Source organism: Sturnira hondurensis, unplaced genomic scaffold (genome assembly GCF_014824575.4).
Source record: "Sturnira hondurensis isolate 20B ecotype Veracruz unplaced genomic scaffold, ASM1482457v3 Scaffold0008710, whole genome shotgun sequence".
Taxonomy (NCBI): Eukaryota; Metazoa; Chordata; class Mammalia; order Chiroptera; family Phyllostomidae; genus Sturnira; species Sturnira hondurensis.
In genome coordinates, this window is record NW_028081341.1 from 971,359 (window position 1) to 984,033 (window position 12,675).

Genomic DNA, 12,675 nt, shown 5'->3' on the forward strand with positions numbered 1-12,675 from the left:
GTGTTCTTGCCCATGACCCAAAAATCTTCCCGCTTTAAGTGTCTGTGCTTTTGCACAGTATCAGCTCTGCTTTATATGTTTGCTCCTTCTCCATCACTAGAGAAATTATTATTTTCTTCATCAGTTTGCCACATCAAGGTAATGATTTAAAGAACAAATGAATTTAGTTCTCCTTATGAAGTATCATATCCAGAATCAAGTTGAACTTCCATAATTGAAAAAGATACACATGTTGTTTCTAGAGATAATGAATTTTGGCTGGATATAAAAGAGCTGTCAACCTTAATTTTGAAAAAGTCTGGTTTGGAGCCAACAGCCTTATAGTATTGTGCCTGGTTTAATCTAGCCAGGCACTGGGACGGACATATAACCTCGCCTTTCAATTTTACTTATTTTTCAGTGAAGCCTAAATGCCTTCCAGTGAAACATGAGCATTGCAAAGTGATTGATAATATTATTATTTCAAAAAACGTACTTGTGCCTTGGCTGGTGTGTCTCAGTGGACTGAGTGCTGGCCTGCAAACCAAAGGTCGCCAGTTTGATTCACAATCGGGGCACATGCCTGGGTTGCGGGCCAGGTCCCAGGTTAGGGGTGCACAAAAGGCATTGATGTTTCCCTCTCCTTCCTCCCTTCCCCTCTCTCTAGAAATAAATTAATTAAATCTTTAAAAATATATATACTTGTAAGCATCATACACATCTTTCCTTTATGTAAAATGTTTTTAACTTAATGATTTTTCTACAGGCTGGAGTATTTCTCCGCTTTAGTAATAAATCGATATTTGTCTAAACTTACTGTCAAAGCAAGCGTTCCACACAAATGCTTTTAAAAAACCAGTTATTTTGTGCTTTGTAACATCACTTGCCTACCTGAAGCAAGTCCCTATCTCATGTGTGTTATAGTCACTCCACATGAACTTTCTGCTTTTACAATGCTCGAAATGTTTGAATCGACATGTTGTTCATTCCCTTTCATCAAAGCCTATTTTCCTTCAAACCTATTAAATGTATATCAAAGCCAATGTTTACATTTCAATGTTAGCTTGTAATTTCATCTTCAAGAACTACAACCCTCCTTTTGGAAGAAATATCTTTTTCTCTAAAATAGTGGTGGGCTATTTCTGATGATTCAGTGAGTCCTCAGTAATCTGAGCGTTTAAGATTACTGAGATTAAGATTTTTCAAGTGTAGCAAACACATCTTTGATTGTTAAACATATCTTAGCATTGTCATGAAGGACTAAGGTACTAATGGAAACATAACAAGACCACACAGGACCCAGGCTGAAAGATATGTCATCGGCTAATTCTGGGCTAATGTCAATATCAAAACAACATAATATGTTTTAAGTGATTTAATGAAAAAGAATCTAAGAGTCCATAGCTATACCAAAAAGGTGAGGAGGTGGTTCTTCTTTGCCAGTTAATTAATGAGGAATGACAGAATTAATAGAACTAGAAGATCATTTTCAAACAGTGTAATGATTTAGATATCAATAGTTGCTAAAATCATTGGCCTAGAACTTGTTGAGGATCAGGATATACACATAGTTACAAAGTATCAACATAAAAAAATACACACATGGTTACCAAGCAGAAAAAGCACCTGTATGACGGGGAGGTCTTGGGGATTGCACCTTAATCAAGGGATCATATTTAACATCAATCAGAGGAAAAGAACAAAAATCATTAGCCTTCTGATCTGATACAATAGGAAGGACAAAACACCATCTATGTATTATTCTTGACAAAATGTTTGACTTGAATCTATTCATAAGGAGCAACTGGTCAAATCCAGGTTGTGACATAGTTTGCAAGACCACTATCCTGGATTCCCCAGAAATACCGTAATCATGAAAAACATAAAGTGTAAGAGAACTGCCCTAAACCAGAGTTTGAAGAAACATGACGGACAAATGTACTCCAAGATCCTTCATCAGATTCCAATTGAAAATAAAAAAGCCAAAAAGGACACATGGGGTTCAGTCAGATAAACATGAATATGAATTATATATTACATTTATTATAGTGATATTAACTTTCCTGAGTGTAACAATACACTTGTTATTATGTCATAGTTAGCTGCTGAATATTTAAAGGTCAGCTGTCTTGATATTACCGATGTACTTTCAAAAGGTTTTTTAAAAACATGAAGAGAGAAATATGGCAAAATGTTACCAAATCATGCATCAGGGTAAGGTTATACAGGTGTTTATAATATTGTACTTTCAATTTGTATTGCTTTCATTCTTAAAAATATATAGGAAGAAATTCTAAAGTTTAACCCAAACCCTGATCCTATTTCCACAAATCCCCTATTAATAGGATCTGTCTTCATGAAAGTTAACTGTTTTGAATTCTGATTACAACCTTCCTCAAGCCAACCTCTTCTTTCTAGCATTAAAAGCAAAGTGATTTTGCAGCTGAACAGTAGGATATGGTGTCTAGAACACAGCCGATGACCAGGCATAGAGAGAGGGGTGATGCTGGAAGACAGATGTCTCTGGAGTGATTCACAGTCTCTTCCAAGTTATGAGGATGGGGACCTGCTTCACCAGGAGTCTAGGGTAGGGTGGGGGTGGGGAGAACATTTAACAACATGGGGACCAGTCAGAGGAATCCCCTTATTTCTGCTGTGCATAGCAACCCTAGAGAAGTCAGCTAAAGCTCTCTACTTTAATAAAAATCATGGAGGGAGTGGTATGACGATGTTTCGGAAGTGTTAATAGGGATTTTATCAGTTTATTTTGGTTGCAGTTCCCAATTTTTATCAGGGGTGTCAAACTGGTTCCAAATTTTCACCAGGGGCCACATCAGCCTCACGGTTGCCTTCAAAGGGCCGAATGTAATTTTAGCACTGTATAAACGTAATCACTCCTTAACCAGGGGCAAGGAGCTCGGTGCTGCCACCAGGTGGAAACAAGGTACCAGGCCGTATAACACAAGGTAGACGGCTGTATTGGGCCCGTGGGGCTTGTGCTTGCCACCTGTGGTTTAGGTGACCCTCTCCGCCTTCCGCAAATCCCAAGTCTCACAGATTCATTCATGTTGGACCAGTGCTTTCTCATGCTTCAATTCTTTGTATATGCATTCTTTTCAAATGTATGAAACAAACAAAAATACCCTTCAAAAATAAAAATAATTAAAAAATAGAAACAAAGTGATTTTTTAAGAGAAAATACACACAATAGCACACTTATTTTAACTACATTTCCATGGCTCCCATCCACGTCTTTTTTTAAGTTATTCTCACCTGACAAATTCCTACCATTGTCAACACGAAATATCAACCCTAGTAATGTTCACTGAATGTTTTCTTCTGACATCCTTTAGGTTTGAACAAACTTACTCCATTAACTGAGGTGAAGGAGAAATCCCTAACTACTTTGGCAAAAAAAGCTTCCTTTCACTTATTTTTCTGAGTAATACTTTCTTATTTTCACTTCTTATTTTCTCATTACCTCATTCCATCAGGATCACATATCAAACCTGTTTTTGAAGAGAATGAAAAAGTGAAAAGCAATATTAAACTTTTGTATATTAGCCATCTTCAGAGGGATCAGGGGAAAATGTAAGTTGGGAACACAAATATGTCTCAAAGTATACCTAGCAGGTGCTAAAGAAACACTCTGATGCTGTCGCAACTTACGACAGGGATCCTGAGACAGGAACCAGGAGGACCCGTAGTAGGAGCTCTCACACCCTGCATTAGTCACAAAACCCCTGTAGAAAAAAACTCTATGGTTGAAACAGAGTTCTGTGATTGTAACAGCCCTTTCCTAACTTCCTCTTCACCTCAGTAAAAAAAACCTCCCACTCCTCTGTCTTCTTGCAGGTGCTCACCAAGGCTGCACTTCCTGTATCGCAATCCTTTCTTTATCCCAAGCAAATCCTCTTTTGCTGAAGGAATACTTGGCTGACTTTTTTTCCTGGCTGACACTGCTTAGTTCAAAAAGAAGCAGTGGCCCTTTTCAAAAAGAACCAGTAATGTGAGGAGTAGGAGTACCTCTTATTTTCTACAGGTACAGGCTTCGCTGTAATTCTTACTGACAAAATATCAAAATAATATACACATGGATAAAGCTCAAACTGCCTAGATGTGTACGCAATCTTTACAATGTCCTCTCTTAGTTTCAGGTTTTTAATTATTTATAGAGTGAAGATTTGCCTTTCTTGTGCATTTTCTGAAATAATGACACTTCAATAGAAACCAAGCAAATTTTAACAAGCATGTATTCCTCCAAGATTTTTCTTTCTTTGCTCTTTCTCACCTCACAAATGCCCTGGTAGCTATAGACGCATATGTTAAATACATGCACTATATACCTATAAACTCATAATGTATCCATATAAAGGTACTCCAAAACAATGCATAAAACAGGTGAGCTACTTTTAATTTTATCATGGGAAATAAGTGAAGTTAATGTGGAAGAAGATAAAACAGAATCCCAACTCACTGTCTTTTATTGGGAAACACTAGATGTTTTGTGAGAAGAGAACAATCTCTACAGGATTGATTTCAGCACAACTTTTATGTAAAGCAGTTTTATGCAAAATACACCGTCCCAGACAGCAGCAAAGGGAACAGTTTTAATCCAAAATGCTTCCAAGCTCAGTCCCTTCTGGCCAATTAATTTGATTTCAGTAATGCTCTGGTTGCCTCTGCCTAGCACAAGGTATTAAATATAGTGCTATATTTTTTTAGAAAAGTTGTACTTCACATGAGAACCAAAAGGAAAATCTGTCCAAAATTAGTCCAGGAGTTAAAATATGATTTTGAAATGGAAAAATATATTAGCTCATATTTTGACCAGCGGAAATATTTTTTTTTAAATCAAGTGGCAGAAAGTACCAGTTAGCATCTGTCATCCATCAGCCACATTTAGACTAAGGCTGGGCAAAGTTCTTGACCAACCAGAGGTTTTCAACTGTTGCTCTTGGATGTAATTCAACGTAGGGAGATAAGTCAACATTTTCTGAGAACATTAACATTAAATTTAACAAATATTTATTGGAAAGTATTGCAATAGGCATTAAAGAAAGACAACTAAAAACATACAAGCCCTGCCCTTGGTACAATTTTATGGGTGAAATTTGGTAAGTCTTATAATATGAGAAGGAATAAGATGATTGTATCAGTTAACTATACAAACACTTAGTAATTGAAACAACAACCAGTTATATAGCTCACAGTTCCGACAGGCAGTTGCAGGTCTGAGCCAAACTTAGCTAATCTGACCTGGGCTTGACCTTGTATCTGTGGCCTTAAAAGGTCAGCCTTGGGCTGCCTAGTTCCATATGGCCTCATCCACTTGCTTTGCCATTTAGCAAATAATAATAGTAATAATTCCTGCCAAAACGATAGTAGTTGGGGAGGAAGTAGGGAGAATGTGATATATACCTTAGAAATTAAAACAGGTGTTTTGGATTTAAAGCTTACATTATTATAAATTAAACTCTTAACCTCTTAATTAAACTCTTAATTAATTTATTTTTAAATGATGGTATTTCAGTATAAGTTCATCGATCCCATCTTAGTCATCTCACTATTTTCTCAAATAGCATTTTTTTTATTATTGTTGTTGACACCATTACAGATCTCCCCCAACTACCTTCCTTCTGTCCCCCTCCACCTCGTCACTACCCTCCCCCTGGCCTTTGCCACCTTGTCACCAGCACCCTTGTCATTGGAGGAGTGATCCATAATGGGGATGACCAAGTGGACTGGTGTCCATTCACCTCTCACTCCAAGTGCCCGAGCCACCCTAAACGTCATCCATCTTCACGCACACGCTGGCGCTGTGTCCCACCACAGACCTACTCCATGCACTAGTCCCTCTGCCTAGGTGCAGTTAACCCCTTCTCTTCTAGACCACCCGGTCTTCTTCATCTGTCAAATGTTCCTAAACATCCTGGACTTGTAATGTCATAAATGCCGTAATATTTTTTAATTTTTCTTTAGAACAAATTTTAGATTTCCATAAAAGTTTCAAAAATAGTACACAGTTTCCGTGTATTCTCCACCTAGCTCCCACTAATGTGAACATTTTTAAATATTGTCCAAAGTGCCAGCAAGGGCCTAAGTTTCAGGAGGGCAGGAAATAAGTCTGCCTCACTCACTGCTCTATTCCTGATGCTTAGCATAGTGCCTCACCCTCATCAGACACTCACCATATAGTTGTTGAGGGATGCATGGTGAATTCACCCAGCTCCTCCTCACTACTTCTTCTGTCTTTGCACTTGAAGAAGACCTGGGCTATTAACCCAAAGCAGGACCTAGTTATCCTATTAGTTTCTAAAAGGGGTAAACGAGAAACCACACAACTCAAGTTGCAGAGAGTAGGCAACCTGAGTGTAACAACTACGTGCCTCAAATATAAACTATTTTGCATTTTTGTTGTAGGTGTGTGGCCCCTGATACAGGTGACTTACCTGTAAGACAATAGGCTCAGGAGTCTGATTATTTAAATAAGACCAGAGCCTTCCAGAAGACCATCTCTGCATTAGAACATGAACATAATTCAAGATCACAGCAAGAATTATAAGTCCTCAAGAAGAAATCAAATAATGTACAATGTACTTCAACATAGAATATAGGAAGTACTATTCGTTTCAAAAATAAAACCATTAAAATAAGATGCACTTAAAATTTTAAAGATGATAGTTTCAATTTTCTGTAAAACTAACTTCAATTTATTTCTAACCAATGGTGGATTAAAGATTGTTACTGTACTTTTGACTCTGTCTTAAATTGGCATTATAAACATGTATTCCCACTTCCTTTTATACCTATTATTTCAAGTTTCTTTGGAAACCATTTTTAAATTTCATGTCAAATAGTTTCACTTGAAAATGCAACTTTTAAAATTATAATACCAAAAGAATGAATTTGCAAATATGTTTCATTACCACCTGGAATCAAAATTATTCTCAAGTTAAATCCTAAAAATGGCCCAATAAAGGTGATACTAATACACTGGGGTGGGGGGAGTTCAATTCTCACCCTCCTTTACAATTTTTAGTGAGTCCATAATAATGAGTGAATGATTCTCATCCCAACCCTCAATAGCAATGTGAGGACCATTTCATCATTAGGTTTATAAGATTTGTATGTAAGATGCATTCGGACCTCAGAAATTGAAGACTATTAACAATTACACAGCCTGTTCAAAGGAAAACAGCAATTTATTTGTAGAGAGTGGCACTCTAAATCATAATCTCTACATCTGCCATTCCAAAACACACACAGATCTATAAGAGAGAGACTGGACATAGAATTGCAGAGCCCATGATCTTCAAGTTCAACATCAGAATCTATCATTCCAAGTAGATGCTTTCTCATGTGGTACACACTTTATGCTATTACAAATCCCACCTGAACTATCACTTCACAAATTTAAAGAGCAGAATCTCAAACAAGAAAGACTTCCTGAATTCAATGGATATTTTTGTTGTTCTTGAATGTTATGATACATAACTGATGTTACTGACACTAGATAGTATTTCCCTGGGTATATTTCTTATATTTATTTTGTATCTTACCTGGTAAATTCCCTCTAACCATGTAACTGATATCCTCCCAAGTTGAATTCCTTCGAATTAGTTTTCCACCCTCCACCAGAGCCTGTAAATCCAGTTAAATGAAAGAAATTTAAATCTGTTCCCTTCCTGTCCTTTGCTAGACTAAGGATCTTTATGTCCCTGTCTTGGTCTTGAGAGAGTAAATTCTTGCCAAACAGAGATTCAGATCACTCCATGGTTGTGAAGGGCATAAATAGAACACACAAAAGATGCAGTCTCTTCTCTGTTCTCAGTCTTACTATGAGAAGAGTGCTCACATGTTCGCTCCTCACTTTTCCTACTGTTGTTAGCCAAATAAAAGTAACTGTCCAATTTACTTTGCACTTATTCCTTTCTCTCCTTTACTATTCACAGGAAACTTAGAGGGATTTGGGAAGAAGTATGATTTAACCACCTGAGGAAATGAGAAACTGGAAGATGTAGATTAAAGTAATAAGGAGTTAATAAATATATAACAAGTAAAAAGGGTGAATGTATATCCAACAAGGTAGGAAAGGAGCCAGTGACCAAGTAGATACGTGGCTCATCTGCAAAATTTGTAGTTGCTAACCAATAAGGTTACCGGCATCCAATAACCAGAGAAAATTTTTAATGTCTAGCAATTTCTCAGATACTTTAAATGACATTGTGGAGTTCCCTCTCTCAATTGTTCCACAGAAAAAAGCATGTTTCTCTTAAATTCGGAGACTGTTCCTGCTTCAGCAGTAATGAAACTTAATATACTTCAATACAAATTTAGGGACCATCTCATTTCATCACACTGTGTCCCAAAAGGTGGCAACTCCAGAACTTAATGTAGAGGGTATTGGGGTGGAAAAGGTAGGTGGAGGGCGGAATAAAATCTGCTTTGGAAGCTGCTTTTCTATAACTAGATCATTGTATTTACATAGATTTTACAAACATTCAACACAGCTTTGGGGAGAGGAACAGTCTCCCCACCAAAGCTACCACAGGTGCCACGACTGCTTCACAAAAATATTCTGTGAAATGAAGTACAATGAAGAGGCCGGAGGAGTTTGCCAGGCTCCGTACTTTCAATCCTACCTCTCTATGGTCAGAACCCAACAAGATGGATTTCTAGGACTTTTGCTCAGACAAAGCAGTTTCCCTCAATCTACTCAAATAGATAAATAAAACTTTAAAAGCAAAAACAAAACAAACACATATCTTTTTTAGATGCTCTGGAGTTGAAAACTGAAGGGGTTTTCTCCAACCCTGTTTGCTTTGGAAAATGTCTAGAAAATGTGTGCCATCTTTTAACTAGTTATCCGTTTATTAGTAACATCTGTCACTGATTGTTTATTTAGCATCTACTTTGTATTTACTTTATTAAAGGTAATGGGAGCTATAAAAAAAGTTTAGGTAAACTCCATATTTAGAAACCAACTTTTTAAAATTCCTTTACCTTTTTTAATTGAGTTATCACAGACACAAAACATTATATTCATTCTGGGTGCACAGCATAAAGATTCAATGTTTGAGTGTATTAGCAAATGACCACCACAGTGGGTCTAGTTAACATCTGTCACCATAGTTCAACAATTTTTTATTGTGATGAGAACTTTTAAGATTTACCCTTAGTGACCTTCAAATAACGCCATACATTACTATTAACTACAGTTGCCATGTTGCGCATTACATCTCCGTGACTTACTTATTTTGTAACTGGAAATTTATAACTTTTGACCCCTTTGTCTATTTCACTCAGCCCCCTTCACTCTGCCTCTGGAAACCACTAACATTTTATTTGAGAAGATAAGAATGATAAAAATAAAAGAATTACATAACTAAGTATAAGGAGATAATATTAACTCCAAAAATTTTTAATATATTTTATTGATTATACCATTACAGTTGTTCTATTCCCCCCTTCATTCCCCTCCACCTGCACACTCCCTCCCCCACCATTCTCCCCCCCCCTTAGTTTATAACCACGTGTCTCAAGTTCTTTAGATTCTATATTTCCCCCACTATTCTTGCCCTCCCCACTATCTATTTTCTACCTACTCTCTATGCTATTTTCTGTAACTTCTCCCCCCTTCTCCTCCTCCCACTCCCCTGTTGCTAACCCTCCATGTGTTCTTCATTTCTGTGGTTCCGCTCCTGATCTATCTGTCCTCTTGGTTTGCTTTTGTTTTAGGTGTGGTTGTTAATAACTGTGAGTTTGCTGTCCTTTCACTGTTCATATTTTTCATCTTCTTTTTCTTATATAAGTCCCTTTAGCATTTCATATAATAAGGTCTTTTAACTCCAAAATTTAGGGTAGGAACTCAAGTTATTTTTAAAAATCAAGGGAAGAATGGAAGTAATTTGGCCAGCATAATCGGGGAAATGTTAATGGATTAGGTAAAACAGATTTAGAAGGTGGGTATGACTGGAGGAGGAAGAAAGAAGACATTATCTTCCAAACAAGTTAGGGAAGAAAGAAACATGAGCAAGGAGTTAGAGGCAAGACTGAGGGCTAGCACAATAAAGAAAATGAGCAACCATAAAACTTTAGATTTCTACAAGAACCAAGTGTTTTTCCTTGGTTAGCCAGACTTTGGGGCACCAAAGGACTCCCAGACAGTATTCATGTCGATAGAAAATAAGAACATGTGCCCGAACAGTAAGTGCATGTAAACTATAGTGTATACTCAGCACTGCCCTTGAACCTGGAGAAAACTGGGAAGCCAGGCATTTTCTCTCAGGCAAGGGCATCTTGTCACGAAACTCTCAGTTCCCAAGACTTCAGCTTTACCCAGGCAAAATCTTCACTTGAATCTATCTATGTATGCTTTTATTTTTATGGTTTTTAATGTTGTTCAGTTGAAGTTGTCCCCATTTTCCCATTACTCCCCCCCTCCTTACCACCCCCATCTCCCACATTCAATCCTCCCTCCCCCACTGTCCTTGTGCAGGGTATCTAAGTACACTTTTAGAGATTTGACAGAATCCATGACTCTAGTGCTGAAGTTCCTGTTAGCTCATGCCACCGGAAGTGGCCACCACGTTGTGCCTGGTTCTTTCATGTGGTGGGTAGAGAGCTAAGTATTCTGCCTGAAGGACCTTCAGAAACATGGTGTGGAAAGTAGAATGAAAGTCTCCTGTGATAGTCAGTGAAGGATTCCAGTCAGCCCCATATCTGAGCAGAGGTGACAGGGACAGCGTGCTGGGCAGGGATGGCAGGAGAACAGGAAATCATGGCTATGGGGAAGTTTATCACTTTTGGAAACTGAAAGGAACTCAGAAGCTGGGTCTGACCATGACCCCGATCTAATGCTAGGGTAGGAAAAAAACACTTCAGTACTACAGGCACCTTAAAAAATGTATCTGATAATTGCCCCTCCCCACAATAATATAAATAAACCAGCCTTTTGAGCAAATTATGAAATGAATCAGAATTCTAGAATCTCCCTGCTTGTCACTTGATGAAATAAACCAAAAAGAGTTAAATGCTCACAAAATGAAATGCTGAAGGGAAAGAGCCCCGCCCTGTGACCCTCACAGAGTGATCACCAGGGGAAAAGTCAGTAGATCGGACGTGATTGGCTCAGCTGTCAACCCCACCAGGCGTTCATCGCCGGAGGTGCTTGGATGCATAGGTGAGGACTAGTGGAGCCCAGTCTGCTACACTGCAAGCCCTTTGCCTCCCCATGCCCCAGACACAATCAGGTTACCTGAAAGAGAGCAAACTGTGGCCTGGCTGCCTACCTCTCCCCCACGCCGCACCCCTCCCCCACACCTCACTCCTCCCCCACGCCTTACCCAGCTATGCTTCTCAGTGAGTGTGGTTGGTAGTTCAAAGAAAATGTAAGAGAGGAATAACAGAGAAATATCTGAGGAGTACATGTACCGAGAAAGAAAACAAACCATTAAAGACGAAATAAATGGATAAAATAATTAAGTCCTACTTAGTAAATGCCTTCCAAGAATATAGAAATAAATGTGTCCACTCTCATGAAGTTTATACAATGTTCATATTTCAACTAAATGTGGAATAGGACATAATACAAAAGTTAATCCAAGTCCACAAAATGTAATATTCAAAGATACAGCTACACATAAAGAGATGAAATGATAAGTAGAAATTTTCCCAGTAATGCAAGAATGATCTCACTCCATATACGCAATTTAATTTACCATAAGGATGAAATAAAGGAGGAAGATACACAGTCTTCTGCACAAATATAAAAAGCATATGTAACATTCAATACCTATTTATGATTATGGGAAAAAACTCAGAAAACTGAAAGTATGCTTACCTGGCAGGGAGATACCAGGATCATGAAGGTGGATTTCCCAGGTCGAGGCTTATCCATTGCACCCCTGCGATTTCCGCAAATCTGGGAGCTTGACAGCATGACTTGTGGTAGTGGGGGATTGAAGTCACGCTCTCCCCTGACAAAGAAAAAGAGAAAAGAAAACTGAAAGCAGACATTTTTCTGCTTTGATAAAGATTATCATAAAGTGCAGCAAGTGTCATGTTTGATGGAGAAACCTCAGATAATTTTCTTTAAAGTCAGGAATTAGACAAGGATGCTTAGTACTACCACTATAGTTCTAGAGGGAACGTGAAATTTCCTTAAGGCAATATAAAATAAAATAATTTAACTGGAAAGGAACACATAAAAACATTCTATATGCAACCGGTAAATAATTCTAACAGTGAGCAACCAAGAGAATCTTCAAACTATTAGAACTATTAGGAGTATTCATCAAACTTGTTAAACGTAAGATTAACGTGCAAAATAAAAATCAACATTCCTCAACACCAGTGGTTCACAACTGTTTGTCTGCCCGCAGACATTTGGGAATATGCATAGACATTCTGATTGTCACAATTGGGGGTGTGAGTGGAAGGTTCCAGGGGCATCTAGTCGGTAGAGGCCAGAGATGTTGCTACACAGCCTGCAAAGCCCAAGACAGCTTCCCACAACGAAAAAGTATCCAACCCAAAATATCAATAATAAGGCTGCTGAGAAACCCTGCTCTACACCAGTAAAATGACCAGTGAGAAAATATAATTTTTAAAAAGATGCCATCTATGATGGCAATGCAGACTGCAAAGCATTTGGGGATTGAACTAACAAGATACTTATGGTACCTGAATGGG

General features: G+C 38.1%; 1 pseudogene; it reads left to right on the top strand.

The window, feature by feature from the left end:
- The first annotated feature begins 11,816 nt into the window (after positions 1 to 11,816).
- On the top strand, positions 11,817 to 11,963 carry LOC118993312 (uncharacterized; annotated as a pseudogene).
- The last annotated feature ends 712 nt before the right edge of the window (positions 11,964 to 12,675 follow it).